Source organism: Xenopus laevis, chromosome 7L (genome assembly GCF_017654675.1).
Source record: "Xenopus laevis strain J_2021 chromosome 7L, Xenopus_laevis_v10.1, whole genome shotgun sequence".
Lineage (NCBI taxonomy): Eukaryota > Metazoa > Chordata > Amphibia > Anura > Pipidae > Xenopus > Xenopus laevis.
The window spans coordinates 19,879,690-19,894,196 of NC_054383.1; the positions used below are offsets into that span (position 1 = coordinate 19,879,690).

At 42.4% G+C, this 14,507-nt stretch overlaps 1 pseudogene; it reads right to left on the minus strand.

The window, feature by feature from the left end:
• Window positions 1–558: 558 nt before the first annotated feature.
• On the minus strand, window positions 559–9,585 carry LOC121395754 (annotated as a pseudogene).
• Between the last annotated feature and the right edge of the window lie 4,922 nt (window positions 9,586–14,507).

Sequence of the window (14,507 nt, forward strand, 5' to 3'; positions counted from 1 at the left end):
CTGTCCATGCTCGGCAGCCATCCAGATGCGTAACTAGAGGGGGGCGGGCCCTGGCGCAGGACGCTCAGCTGGGCCCCCGCCCCCCTCCGTACACCCGGAACTGGCCTGGGAATATGCGCCGCACATCGGCGCGCGGACTGCCGGGGGGCCCTGAGGGGGTGCGGGCCCTAGCCCGCTCGCACCCCCTGCTCCCCCGGTAGTTCCACCACTGCAGCCATCAAATTTAACTGAACTGGAGAGATTTTGTATGGACGAATTGTCAAAAATACCGCAATCCAGACACTCATCAAAGGCTATAGGAGGCGTCTAGAGGCTGTTACATTTGCAAAAGGAGCTCAACTAAGTATTGATGTAATATCTCTGTTGGGGAGCCAAAATGTATGCACTTGTCTCATTTTGTTATGATGCATATTGCATATTTTCTGTTAATCCAATAAACTTTATGTCACTGCTGAAATACTACTGTTTCCATTAGGCATGATATATATTTAAAGGAAGTTGCTACTTTGAAAGCTCAGCCAATGATAAACAAAACTACAAGGAATTAAGAGGGGTTCACAATCTTTTTCATGTGACTGTATATGCATTTATATGTACTTTATACATGTTACAGCAAAGGTATTTTTTAGAGGACATTACAGATCCAAACTAGTCTCCTCATGTCCCTCTGCTGCTCTTTGCTGACACTAATGGGGCATGTGCAGATAGCAATGTATGGTGGCCCAGCAGGGACAAAGCATGCTCTGGGACAAAGACGCAAATGAGAAAGCAGGGCAATTACCAATAGGCTCTAGATTAATTGTCATAATGTAACTATGGGTGAGTAAAGCCTTAAAACACAGGAACATTTAATGTTACTTGCATTTTTAAAACAAACCCAGTGTAGGACAAACCTAACTCATAAATGATGTAAAGATGCTCAGGGTTGGAGTTAGAGAAGAGGGGGTCCCTGACAATGCAAGATGGCTGGGGACCCCATGTGTGGATAGGCTTTCATAAATAAAAGATGTCCGATCTCCAGCACCTCCAGCTGTTGTTGATCTACAACTCCCAGAATCCCACCACGAACACCATATCTGCTCTACTGTCCTGCAGTTGCCATATAATAAAGCTGCATAAAGAAGAAACAAAACTCTGTATACTATACTAAGCAGTATGGCAGCCATTAGAAACCTTGCTTATGTCCTGTTCACATTTCTTTTACAAGAAGTAAAAAAAAAAAAGGGGCGGCATACCTATTCTCTCTGACTGCAAAGCAGCTGATTGGTTCATATAAAACCCTCCGATTTAGTTCCCGAGACGTTTCAGGACCGGTGTGCTCTGTTCTGGATTCTGGATCTGCAGGTTGGTTGAAACACAGAATTTCACCGGCTGATTCGTAGCATCTGCAACTAACGGAGAGCTGACATTCCAGGTCATTGATCAGTTCAGTCGCCTACAGGATGCAACATTGCATTAGTAGAGCAGCATGTAAAGAATTAAGATAATAAGCCACAAGTAAAGCTGGCCATGGATGTAAAGATTTTTGAAAAATATCTTTTCGTTATCGTTAGACCAAGCTTATCTTGAAACGATCGTTTAAATGTACGTTTAATTGTCCATCAACTAAAAAGACCATTTCAAACGACGTTGTCTCGTTAAAGCCAGGAAAACTGAGGGAAGCTGCCTGCTTGGCCCTGCAAACATAGATAGATTGCACTGGGACCGATGACAATTTTCTAACCTGGTCGATCAATTTTCTGACAGATGTTGGACTAAAAATCGTTAGATGCATGATCGTTTGATTCCCACTAACCTCACGATAATTTGACAGATTGGTTGGATTGCGCTGAAATCGGTCGTTACCCAAAGAAAAATCTTTGCGTCTATGGGGACTTTAAAACATCTCACTAGGACCAAACAAGACCCCACTGAGGGGACTATGCCCTTTCTAATAGTGACGCATGGATGCTCTTTAAGAGCACAGGAGGAATGTATTTCCCCAGTCTGACCCAAACCCAGAATAATCACCCATACTTCCACCCCAACCTGGGTATTTGTAATTCATTAACATTTTATCCTAAAACACAAACACTGAAAATTTTAAAGAAATAAATATTGCAAAGTAGCTATGCAAAGTTGTTTTTGGGTGGAGAATCCCCTTAAGGGCTAGCCCACACGAGGAGATTCAGGGAGATTTTGTTGCCTGGCGACAAATCGCCTCGTCTTTTGAGCGACTATCTCTAATGCACACGCGGCGATGCGTTTTCTGTAGTCGCCCGAAGTTGCCTCACTGAGGCAACTTTGGGCGACTATAGAAAACGCATTGCTGCGTGTGCATTAGCGCAGGCGACTTTTCATTGTAGCCTATTGGGAAAAAACGCTGAGGCAGTTCGGGGAGATAGTCACTCAAAAGACGAGGCGATTAGTCGGCAGGCGACAAAATCTGCCTGAATCTCCTTGTGTGGCCTTACCCTAAAAAGATAACATATTTATTTAAATACATTTAATGAGAAACTAACCTCCTGTAAGCGAATACCGAAATATTATTATACATTTTTCTGGATTATGTATGTCCCCTTTAATTTATTTTTGGGTTTAAAACCCCCTTTAATGTATAATAGTTACTGTGTAACTAAGAAACAGCAAATATGTCCTTTCTCCTTAACCACAACATATTAAAATGTTACTTTTGTAAAACTAATCTTACTTTTATGGAGAAATAACTCAATTTGGTTTTCCATGCACTCAGGTCTGTCAGCTGAATCGCCCTCATATTTCAGTGGGATAGGAGTACTGGGGTCAGCGGCTGGGAGCTCCCCGTCCTTTTTCACACTGCTGTCAACACATTTTAATCCCTAAGAAGAAAGGACAAAGGGCATTTTATTATGGCAACCATTGAGAATTTAAGGGGAAAAGGTGATTGTGAATAAGCCTTACCTCGCTCTAAAACATAACGGAGCACTAATCGGCAGCGTTCCTCTGTGTCACTACAAACTGGGAATGTGCAGCAAGACTGGAAAACAGAGAACACATTTTTAAATACATAAAGGATGTCAAAAGAAGATAAATATAGATTTGTTCTGTCACTGAAAGAACAATGACTTCTATAGGCAAAACAAAAACCAAAAAAACAAGCAGGTCAATCAAAACTGCTGACTTGGCCTTTCCAGAACACGTCGGCAATTTATCGGCCCGTGAGCTTGGCATGATTAACGACTAATCTTTTCTACAAAACAGTCATATTTCAAGTCTTTACCTTAAAAGGGTGGTTCACATTTATTTTAACTTTTAGTTATAGAATGTCCTATTCCTACCAACTTTACAGTTGATCTTCATTATTAACTATTTTTATAGTTTTTGTAATCATTTGCCTTCCTCTTCTATATCTTCCCAGCTTTCAAATTGACCCCAAGCAGCCAAAAAACTGTTGCTCTGTGTGTTCATTTCTTTATTATTGTTACTTTTTATTTCTCATCTTTACATTCATTTAATTTTAAATTCTGACATGGGGCTAGACATGTCCGTTTCGCTGCTGCCCCAGTCATGTGACTTGCACTCTGATAAAGTTCAGTCACTCTTTACTGCAAGTTGGAGTGATATCAACCCCCCCCCCAGCACCTAACAACAGAACAATGTGAAGGTAACCAGATAGCAGCTAACACAAGATAACAGCTCCCTGGTAGATTTAAGAACAGCACTCAATAGTAAAATCCAGGTCCCACTGTGACACATTCAGTTACATTAAGTAGGAGAAACAACACCCTGTCAGAAAGCAGTTCCATCCTGCTTGAAGACAGAATGAAGAGAAACAGATGCTGTAAGATGGATAGTGAAGATAAACTTGATTATTTCAGAATCAGTTCATATTGTATTTAGGAAGTTACTTATTTCAGTATGATGATGCGTATATTAAATTTTCATGTTCACTTTAGTTCTCCTTTAATATTTCATAATTTTCTACTAGACTTTAAGGTATGAAGATCCAAATTATGGAAAGATCCCTTATCCGGAAAATACCAGGTCCCAAGCATTCTGGATAACAGGTCCCATACCTGTACATCAAAAGTACACCTTCTATCTACAAGATACAACTACCCGTATCTGATGTGTGGATTTATATTTTTCCGGCAAAGATGACTGATTTAATGATAGCAATGGCTTTGGAGTCCTCTGTAAGTGGAGAGTCGTCGCTGTCAGCCATTTCTTCCTCCTCTTCTTTGCTGTAGCTTTCATCAGAGTTGCCATTGGACGGGACATCCCCACTCTCTTCTTTCTTTGGCTCGTCCAGTTGGAAAAGTTCTGAAAGAATGTAATTGGCTGATGCAATAATCTTCCGAGGAAGGGAAAGAGGGTAAATATGTACATACAATCAAGATACACATAAATATGTCTTACACCTAGACGAGTATATACAATATTTGGAAAGGGAAATTCTAAGATAATTAGCTTTTTGTCTTCATTAGTTATGATTTGGTTTAATGTTTTAGTGTTTTCTGCTTTTTTGGTACCAGGGATACTGACCTTAGCAGCCTAATTCAATTTTAAACGACAGGTCCCACACATAAGATATTAAAGCCTAACAGAGTACATAGAAATGTTGTTTTTTATATTCTGAACTTACTGTACCAGTGAAGCAGTTCAGCAGCCCTATAACAGTAATGATCCGTGTCTTCTAAGTTGTCAAGAGAAAATCCCCATCTTTGATATTGTTGAGGTGGCCATACACGATAAGATCCACTCGTTTGGCAAGGTCGCCAAACGAATGGATCTTAACCCGATATGTGCACCAAATAAGGCAGGGCAATACCGGGTCACAGGACCGACATCTGCCCGTTTTGCGATATCGCCAAACGAGTGCATCTCCCTATGTATGGCCAGCTTAAGAGAGAGATTTCATGGCCTGTCCCTCCACCACTTATTGGAAAACTATTATGGCTGTGTCTGCACGGAGATTTTGTACATTACATGAACATGCTCAACAACTGTACTAAGTGCAACACACATTGCTTTGTAAATGTCTAAATTCCAGCAATTCATATTCAAATTCTACTGCCTCATTGCAATGCTCTGGCAGCAGACCCTGCATAATACTGACATATATTTGCTGCTGTGGTCCAATAACTCACTTGAGGATGACTCCCCTTGTCCACTAACTTCAGGCAGTTTAATAACAATGTTCAGAAGGTTCCGTAGTTCTTCCTGTTTTGGGTTTTCTTCATCATCATGTTACAAGCCACCCTATTAGGAACAAACAAGAGAAAGATTAATGGCACGTACAGTTTTAATGTCGCCGCTCATTTCCCGGCTAATAGTTTTCTTTGCTGCAACAAACTGGGTCACTTGTGCATGGCAAGATTTATTCACTTTTGTTTCCGCCGAGTCCCGGAAAGGCTATAAAGATTCCAGTGCGTTGATGCATCATGATAAATATTTAAAATTTTATTTTAACAGGGGACAAAGCCATGGAAAGTAGGAACAGAGTTACAAAGGGACCGCAGGGAAATATCACAAAGCAGGCTGGCTACAAATTTAAAACTCCCAAAAAAAAGATCCTGTGTTCACAGTTCATTCCCATAAGGCAATATGGAATGAGGAATGGGTTTTAATTTGTGTGTCTGCAAATAGTTAACTATTCCACTGTAGTTTAACCTCCCACTGAGCCATGTAACAATGCAGATCCCTTTTCATTTAAGCACACATGTTACAGCCCAATGAAATGAAGGGAGCGCATTTTATTTTTAACCCACACAATAATTTAGGAATGGACCCAATAATCTTGATGCAATTAAACAGCTTGTCCTGTTACTAGCCAACGGCTCTTATGAACTGCAGGCCCATCACCCGCAGCAACAAAAAAGCTAGGAGGGGTGACATGTACCTACAATCAGAACCAATCAGACCATAGTACAGAACATTTCTATTTAAAGGAGAAGGAAAGCTACCGAAACAGTTTATTGCCAATAGATTAGCCACAATAGTGCAAGCTATAACACTAGATTTATTTTGCAGAATGCTTTACCATACCTGTGTAAACAGCTCTAGAAGCTCTCTCTGTTTGTTTCAGATAGCAGCTGCCATATTAGTTTGGTGTGACATCACTTCCTGCCTGAGCCTCTCTCTCTCTGCTCGCTTATAGATCTGGGCTCAGATTACAGTAGGGAGGGGAGGAGGGAGGGACATATGAGCAAACTGAGCATGCTCAAGCACTAGCCCTGGGATCAGATTACAGTACGGAGGAGAGGAGGGAGGGGGAGATATGAGCAAACTGAGCATGCTCAAGCCCTAGCCTGGGAGGTTTTAGCTGGAAACAGGAAGTCTGATTCAGAAGCCCATGTGTACACAATAGAAGGACCGAAAAGCTATGTTTCTTTTGACAGAGGACTCAGAGCAGAATTACTGTGACAGTTTACTGGTGACTCTTTTGTCTTACAGATATGCAGAAATCCAACAGGGGGATTATTTGTAATCTAGTAACCTAATTATATATCTGACAAGAACTGAACATGGAGTAGCTTTAACTTCCATGTTTGCAATGTTTAGCTCAAGAAATAACAAAAACCACACATTTGACTTGATTAAAATAGAAGGAAAAAAGTTCAGCCCAAGCCCAATTCCCTAAACTGAAGATGAACATGGGGGGGTTATCCTGCCCCTTTAAGTAATATCAGTTTTTTTGTTAATTCTTGCCTTAGCTAATAAAATGAAACCAGTTTCAAAGTCTCATCACTTCCTGTTCTACTAAGCAGAGGAGAAGCTGATACAATAAATACGCAGCTCATAGACAAGTCCTCTATTATAATACACAAGAGCCGTGAATATCCTGTAAATTATATCCTTATAAACGATGAGTACTGATGTCATCAGTTATAAAAGATGAGTTCTGATGTCATTTCTGTCACATGACTCACTGAAACTTGTGTATTATAATAAATAAAGTACCCCCTGTTGCAAAAACGCGGCCTCGTGTTTTTATATGGTAATGAAACTCCTTGGTAACTTATAATATCCTTATAATTTACGAGAGGGGGTACTTTATTCACTATATAATGTACTTAAGAGCAATGCAAATGTAGCGCTATAGTAATTTGAGTGCACCTTACTCTACTATAAGCTTCATTCCCCGTACATATGCTCTGGATGAGACCTTAAAACCTTAGGGAGTGAACCTTCGCAGCGATGTGGAAGCAGGGTGTAGTGCAACTGTAACTGTATTCAGGGTGCAAAGAAATGGGCACCAGTAGTTCTTATAACTTAACCATAGAACAAATTTATTGAGCACAGTATACAATCCTCAGTGGAGTGTACATAAATCAGAGCATTGCAAGTTCATACAGTACATTGAATAGGCAGTACTCACAACACCTTTGGTCAGAATGATTCTCTTCAGAGATAGGAACAATACATGCAGCTTTGAGGAGGTACACCCAGCTTTCAGCCTTTTCCCTAAGTGGAACCTGAGGGGAATCTATCTACCCTAGGTCTGTACACTTAGTCCCTACTTCTGGGCAATGAGTACCCTGGGATCTTAATCCCACTACAATCCTCGTAGGAGCCTCAAGCTCCAATAATCTGACTGACTGTCACTCCTAGAGTGATCTATAAAGGTGAGTAGCCTATTCTTATTAGACCTGACCTGTCTAGGTTCCACTCAAGCTCTGCCTCCTGCACAGGCTAGAGCCAGCACAAGATGGACCCTAAAAGCATGGCTTCAGAACCTTTTATATCCTAGCACAGTGCCATCTGCTGGTCACTGTGAAAAGTAGCAAGAGTCAACAGTACCCCTCCCAACTGTATTTTAGGACCCAATTAGGTGTCTATAACATGGAGGGACTGCCTGCACAAAATACTAGGGGTGGCTATTTTACACAGCCCTACACAAAGATCCTCACCCCTTTCCTAGTATACTGATCTTTTTTTAGACAAGGAAACTGCTTAATTTCAAGGGGCAGATTTATTACGTTTTGCACGAAAATTTGAGTTTTCGAGTTGTGTTTTTTGGTCAAAACATCTTCAGGTTCAAAAAAAAAACTTGAATTTTTCTATTTAATTTTTTGAGATTTATTATACCCTGACCCTGGAAATAGATCTAATCCAAAATACACCATCAGGTCATGTAGAAGTCAATGGCAGAGGTCTCTTAAACCATTTGAAGATGTTAACAGCCTGCTTGATGTTTGAGGTTTTTTCGGATGGTTTTGGCCGAAAACTCGGGAAAACTCCCACGGAAAACTCGAGTTTTTGGGTTTCGGGACTCGAACTTGCAGAATCTGGTCATCCCTGGCAGCATAGTAATTACCTTTGGGTATTCTCTCTCCCTGTTGGTCCATGCAGAAGAAAACAAACACCCCCCCACATGCATAAGTACCTCCTTCACCAGACCCTCCGTGTCTTTTGTTTTCTTCTGTTGGTAAGTGCAGAGGCAGGTGGGGCACTCATGGATTCTTCAGAGTCCGATTACCGGGTGCAGTTCTGTGCAGCTCTCTCCACCTGAAGCTCTGCCAATAGCTTTGCTGTGCAGAGGCCCCTGCGGCCGGGGTTTTGGTTTGTGTGTTTGTTCATGGTGCTTTGGCGCCACCTTCAGTCAAACACCGGAAATGACGTCATGACCCGGGCTTTTCAAGTTTAAATCACAGTGTGCTGTTGGCGTCCTTGCCCTAGTGCTCTCTAAGTGCTGCATCATGGATCCGGCTGCCAGCAGACGTGCCGCTTCTAAATCTTCTGGGTGAGTGCCCCACCAGCTTCTTTTATCTTGACTTTTGTAGGTTGCTACGAAAAGAGCTGCCCTTATTGTTATTATTATGATTATTCTTAGTGACTCTGTTCCTGCTGAAGAGACTGCAAGCAGGAAACGCCACAGAAAGGAAGATAATGCTGATATAAGACTCTGCAAAGCTTGTGATAATCCTGCTATGAAACACAAGAGACTTTGTCAGTCATGCTTTCAGGACTATGCTTTGTATGATAAGGATAAACAGCTGCCTTCTACCTCTACTTCACTTAATCAGGAGACAATTATGCAATGGATTAAACAGGCTGTGTCTGATTCACTTAAGCAACCTGCAGTTTCTGCAGATCCTGTTCCTTCTACTTCTGTTATACATGATTCCTCATCTGCAGAGGACTGTGAGTCTCATTCGTCTGTGGATGAACCTGAGAATGCAGAATGCTTTGATGTCAAGCTTATTCCTTCCCTGATTAAAGCAGTCAGACGCACATTGAGTCTTGAGGAAAGTCACTCTCAGCCATCTACTACTTCCCTGTTTTCTAAGAAAAAGAAAAACGTTTTTCCTATCCATTCTGAGATCAAGGAAGTCATGGATCAGGAATGGGCTAGGGGTCCTAAGAATTTGCCTATAGAGGCAAAGTTTTCTAATCTGTATCCATTCCCTCAGGAGTATGTAGAGGTCTGGGAAAATCCACCCACTGTTGATGCTCCAGTTGCCCGTCTATCCAAAAAAACTGCTCTACCGATCGATGACATCTCAGCTTTAAAACATCCTATGGATAGACGAATGGAGACTGAGTTAAAAAAGGCTTACTGTATATAGCGGCTGGGGCTTCCTGCAAGCCAGCTGTGGCTGCTGTTTCAGTGTCAAAAGCCATGTCGATTTGGGCTGACAATATTGAGCAGGCCATTATGGAGAATTCTTCAAGAGAGGTTATTTGTGAAGCAATCTCCGATTTAAAGAAAGCTGCAGAATTCTGTTTGGAAGCTACAGTGGATTTGTCTAGACTTGCGGCTCGTAGCATTGTTTATACTACAGCAGCTAGAAGAGCCTTGTGGCTCCGCTCTTGGTATGCGGACACAGCTTCTAAAAATACACTATGCAAACTTCCTTTTGAGGGGAAAAGACTCTTTGGAAAATCTTTGGATGAGATTATATCAAAATCTTCAGGGGGTAAAAGTACTTTTCTTCCCCAAACTAAACGTTTCCAAGAGAGAAGACAATCTGACAGATTTTCCTCTAGGCGCAGGGAGGAAGCTAAGTCTTACAGACCGGGCAAAGAGTTCAGATCTTCTTGGCGTTCGGGTCAATCAAGTTTTTTTCGTTCATCCAGAATCCCTAAGAATACCAGATCTCCCAAAGATCAGCCTAAACCACAATGAGATGAGGCCGGCCCAGCCAGTTCCGGTAGGGGCAAGACTTCTAAAATACCGGGAGGTTTGGGCCAAAGAAATTCAGGACCTTTGGGTTCTTTCAGTCATCACCAGAGGTTATCGTTTGGAGTTCTTACGAAGGCCTCATCAAGATTTCTTCATCTCCTCAAAAACAAGAAACAATTTTTCAATCTTTCAAGATTACATATCGCAGCTGTTAGTAAAGAAAGCTATCATTCCAGTACCTCCACAGCAGCTAGGTCAGGGGTGCTACTCCCCCTTGTTTCTAGTGAGAAAAGCTTCGGGAGATCTACGTCCTATCCTCGATTTAAGAATTATAAACAAATATTTAAAGCCTCAAAAATTCAAAATGGAATCCCTTTCCACAATAAAGTCTGTGGTCCGTACAGGAGATTGGCTTGCGTCCCTCGACTTGAAAGACGCATACCTCCACGTTCCGGTGGCAGAGGAACACCAGCGCTTTCTGAGATTTGCTTGGGAAGGTCTTCATTTTCAGTTTCGCTGCCTTCCATTCGGCCTCTCCACCTCACCAAGGACTTTCACCAAGGTTCTGGTGGTGATCATAGCAAAATTAAGATTGGAAGGGGTGGAAGTCTACCATTATTTGGACGACCTGCTCATTGTGGGAAGGAATCCAAGAATTCTTGGAGAGCATGTTTGCCTAGTAAAGTCAACACTAGCTCGATTTGGTTGGATTCTGAACGAACAGAAGAGTCAGCCAGTCCCTACTCAGCGGATGATATATCTCGGTGCTCTCTTCGACACCAGACTAGGATTAGTATCCTTGCCTCTCCAGAGGATATCCCAGATCACGTCAGAAGCAGAACTTCTTCAGAGTTGCAGTTCCCTCCAGGCCAAAGAGCTGATGAGTTTCCTGGGTCTGTTGACTTCCACTATTGGTCTGGTGAAATGGGCAAGATGGAGGATGAGACCAATTCAGAGATGGTTCCTTTCACATTGGGATCGGTACCGCAAAGACTGGTCTCAGAAAATTCTTCTATCCCCAGCCTTCAAGTCCCATCTTGTTTGGTGGCAAGATCCAGTGAACCTACACAAGGGTTTTCCCCTGGAAGAGCCGCAGTGGACAGAAGTATTTACAGATGCGTCCGGCACAGGCTGGGGAGCCCATACAGTAGGTGCGGAAGCCCAAGGTATTTGGAGCAGGAATCTGTCTCATCTTCCCTCGAATGTCCTGGAGTTGAGGGCTGTCAAAGAAGCATTATTTGCCCTCAAGCCAGTCCTGATGGGTCTGTCTGTAAAGATAAGATCGGACAACGCCTCCGCGGTTTCATATATAAGGAAGCAAGGAGGGACAGGCAGTCTCAGACTTCAGAGGGAAACCGTTCCGATCATGAGTTGGGCACAAACCTTCCTGCTCGACATCACAGCAATCTACATTCCGGGAACCTTGAATCAGCAGGCGGATGCATTGAGTCGAGAATTCATAAACAAGGCGGAGTGGGAGTTGAATCCCAGAGTGTTTCATTGGATTGTGGATCATTGGGGTCTGCCTCAGATAGATCTCATGGCTTCGGATCACAATACCAAGATCAAGACCTTCTTTTCCAGGGTGCCTTCAACATCTGCGAAGGCAGTAGATGCTTTGTCTCAGGATTGGAGGAATCTTTGGGCATATGTATTTCCACCCTTCCCAATGATCTTCAGGGTCCTGAAGAAGATCCTGTTGTCTCAGATGGAGGTGATAGCAATCCTACCAGACTGGCCCCGCAGGCCATGGTATCCTCTGTTGAGACGTTTGACGGTCCAGTTACCGCTGAAGCTTCCAGCTGTGAAGGATTTGTTGATTCAAGGGCCCCTTCTACACCCGAATCCGGAGGTCCTCAATCTAGCGGCCTGGAGGTTGAGAAGCTACGATTGAGGCAGCAGGGTTGCTCTGAGCAAGTAGTGGAAACACTCATGAAGGCCAGGAAAGTAGGTACTTTATCTACTTATCAGAGAATTTGGCAACGCTTTTTGTCTTGGTCCGAATCTAGAGGCCTAGATCCTTTAGATGCTACCACCTCTAAGATCCTGGATTTTCTTCAGTCTGGCTTGGATTGTGGTTTAAGCCTCAGTTCATTGAAGGTACAAGTTTCACCTTTATCTGCTGTTTAAGGGAAAAAATGGGCAGAGGAACCGTTAATCAACCAGTTTTTCAAGGCGGTTCTCAGAATTAGACCTCCTTTGAAGAAAGCGGCTCCTCCATGGGATCTTCCTCTGGTTCTCCAGGCCTTCTCTTCCTCTCCGTTTGAACCTATTCAAGAAATTCCTTTGTGGCCATTATCTTTGAAAACTATACTCCTGGTAGCCGTGACATCTGCCAGGAGAGTAGGGGAACTGCAAGCATTATCTGTGGATCAACCCTACACCGTTTTCCATGAGGACAGAGTAATTCTAAGACCTGTTCCTTCCTTCCTGCCAAAGGTTGTATCATCTTTTCATATTAACGAGCCTATTGTCCTGCCTTCTTTTTCTTCAGAATTGGAAGAGAGTCCTCTGGATGTCAGGAGATGCCTCAAAGCTTATATTGAGAGAACAGAGTCATTCAGGAAGTCTAGAAAATTATTTGTCATCCCAGCAGGTGCTAGAAAGGGTGAACCTGCATCCAAAAGAACTCTGAGTAACTGGATCATCAAGGCCATTTCCAGAGCATACACAGAGCAGGGCAGACCGTCACCTTCAGAAGTGAGAGCGCATTCAACCCGGAGTGTGGCGGCTTCTTGGGCAGCAGAAGCAGGTGTTCCTTCTGACTTAATCTGCAGAGCAGCTACTTGGGCGTCTCCTAATACCTTCATCAGACACTATAAATTGGATTTGTTGTTTTCTTCAGATGTTCATTTTGGCCATGCTGTCCTTTCAGCCTCTTTTGATTAAAATTATTGCAGCATTATTGTCTCCCCCCCCCTTTTTTCTTATTCTATTGCTTTGGTATTACCCAAAGGTAATTACTATGCTGCCAGGGATGACCAGGAAAAGAGAAAATTGTTTCATACTTACCGTAATTTTCTTTTCCTGGTCATCCCTATGGCAGCATACCCACCCTAATAATTTGTATGTTTTTCAGCTAAGAACTAAGACACGGAGGGTCTGGTGAAGGAGGTACTTATGCATGTGGGGGTGTGTTTGTTTTCTTCTGCATGGACCAACAGGGAGAGAGAATACCCAAAGGTAATTACTATGCTGCCATAGGGATGACCAGGAAAAGAAAATTACGGTAAGTATGAAACAATTTTCTCTTTTTGCCATTCGAGTTTTATCTTAAATAAGATACCATTCGAGTTGTGCGTTCATTTGAGGAATAAAAAAACTCAACAGTCGACCTTTGATAAATAACCCCCCAAGTATTCAGGTTCATCATCATAAAAAAAATTACACTTAAAAATACTGCATGTTTTTTTCCATTTATAGCAGTCAAATTAAGGGGCAGATTTATCAAAGGTCGAAGTGAAAATTAGAATTAAAAAAATTTCAAGCTAACTTTTGTGTACTTCGACTAGGGAATAGTGCAAATTAGATTTGAATTTGAAAAAAATTATAATTTCGAAATCTATAATGTACTGTCTCTTTAAAAATTCTGCTTTGGCCACTCGCTGTCTAAAACCTGCCAAATTGCTATTTTAGCCTATGGGGGACCTCCTGGAACCTATTTGGAGTCAATTGGTGGACTTTGAAAAATCAAAGGTTTTTTGGGGGGAAAAACTTCCAATCGAATTCGATCGAATGTGCTATTACTTCAATTCGTATGATTCGAATTCGGCCGAATACGGACCTATTCGATCAAAAACGGACCTATTAGACAAAAAAAAATGTGTGAGTCTAAATCTGTGCTATGGAAGCCAGGGAAAGGTAAGAAAATTGTGCATTGCTTTGTAAGCTTATTCTCTGAGATGGTGACTTCCCCCCACCCCATGCAGTATATTGGCACCCTGCAGTGAAGGAGAATTTCCTCGTGCTTTAAATAACAAATAATATAACAATTATTTGCCTTCTTTTTTTCATGAGGGTGTTTAGGAGAAGAAGCAGTTCCACAATGCAATATTCTGTACCTTGAAAATGGCTTGCTTTTTTTGCTGCTGCTTTGGATGGCGGGCCCAAGATTGGCATTTCACCGTAGCCAGTTGGCTGGTGGAAGCTTTAAATCTGTCTTCTCTTGGAGGGGGGCAAATGTGGCAGGTGGAGCAGAGGAATACTTCACAATGGCCCGGCTTTTCACTTCACTGCTACAGCAAGGATTCCTAGAAAGTGCAACAGCACATTTTATATCAATATCTATGGAACTACAGCTCATTTGTTTAGCTCTACGGAACGCATTTTAGGACATCCTCCGGGGAAATCCCTGTCCTCTATGCGATCTCCTATGGCTTAGAAATGCCGCATCGGGTGTTTTTACTGTCACTCATCCTCA